Raw genomic sequence first — 1,500 nt, forward strand, 5'->3', positions numbered from 1 at the left:
GTATCTTGGAAGATTTGCAATAACATAGAGGAGGTGGCCATGAAATGTGAGATGCAATCCAGCATCCAGCAGATGAGAAGGCTTGAGGTGCAGTTGTTCCACTAGTATGCAAATTAAAGAAATTTGGGGGCCCCTGGGTGGCTCAGTCGGTTGAGCATCCAACTTCGGCTAAGGTCATGATCTCGCGGTCTGTGAGTTCGAGCCCCGCATCGGGCTCTGTGCTGACAGTTCAGAGCCTGGAGCCTGTTTCAGATTCTGTGTCTCCTGCTCTCTCTTGCCCCTCCCCTGCTCATGCTCTGTGTCTCTCTCTGTCAAAAATAAACATTAAAAAATTTTTTTAAAGAAATTTTATGAATTTTCTTAGAGGTTAGAAGAAGCACTAAGAGATCTTCTGGGAGCCTTGACAAGTACCCCATACTCTTCCACGCAGCATCTAGAGCGAGAGCAAGCTCTTGCTAAACAGTTTGCGGAGACTCTTCACACTCCGGTTGGACAAACTCAAGATGACAAATCCCTCCATACAGAATGATTTCTGTATTATAGAAGAACATTGAGTCTTATGAGGATTAATAATGGTGCAGCAAAAGGAGAAAATGAAGTAAATAATAAATTGGCAAATCGACTGTCTTTGTTTTATGCTGGGGCAGTCCCAATGCTGAAAACCTTAAGTGATGCCACAACAAAATTTGTATCAGAAAATAAAAATTTACCAAAGAAAATACCATAGACTGTCTAAGCACCACGGCTAGTGTATGCAGAGTCACGCTCGAAACACCGGAATACAGAAGCAGATTTACAAACAAAGAGACGGTGTCATTCTGCTTGAGGGTAATGGTGGGTGTCATAATACTCTATGACGCGTACAATTTAGTGGGAGCATTTGCCAAAACTTCAAAAATTGATATGAAAGGTTGTATCAAAGTTCTTAAGGACCAATATCCCAATAGTGTAGAAAGTCTTCTAAATGCTCTCAGGTAAACAACAAAACATTTGAATGACGAGACTATCTTCAAGCAAATCGGATCCATGCGCAATAGCAGCTCTGGGGCAGGCGCCTGCTGTGGATAGAAGACAGTATTCTGCAGTGGCTGAGAATGCACTGGTACCAGAATGGCTGGTATTTAATATTGCTTTTCCTTCAAGGAAAAATTGCTTATTCTGCTATTTGAAAATCCTCAGTCATTTTATTTTCTACTGCCACTTTTTTCATGTGCAGCCAAAATGAAAATGTTTAAATTAATTGTGTTGTACAAATGGTACCCAACACAAATGTTTTTTAAATTAATAAGACTTTTGTTTAAATTTTTAAGTTTCCATTTGACTTTTTTTGTAAGGATATATGTTGTATGTTTAAGCTTCATTAACTAATGTTAAAAACTGTGATGTGTAGAGGGGGTTCCGGAAGATGGCGGCGTAGGAGGACACGGGGCTCACAGCGCGTCCTGCCGATCACTTAGATTCCACCTACACCTGCCTAAAGAACCCAGAAAACCGCCAGAG

At 41.1% G+C, this 1,500-nt stretch overlaps 1 pseudogene; it reads left to right on the forward strand.

Annotated features, from left to right (window-relative positions):
- The first annotated feature begins 435 nt into the window (after positions 1–435).
- Positions 436–1,068, forward strand: LOC109270629 (CYFIP-related Rac1 interactor B-like; annotated as a pseudogene).
- Positions 1,069–1,500: the final 432 nt, after the last annotated feature.

The sequence above is a fragment of the Panthera pardus genome, unplaced genomic scaffold (genome assembly GCF_024362965.1).
Source record: "Panthera pardus isolate Hobbes unplaced genomic scaffold, ASM2436296v1 HiC_scaffold_18, whole genome shotgun sequence".
Lineage (NCBI taxonomy): Eukaryota > Metazoa > Chordata > Mammalia > Carnivora > Felidae > Panthera > Panthera pardus.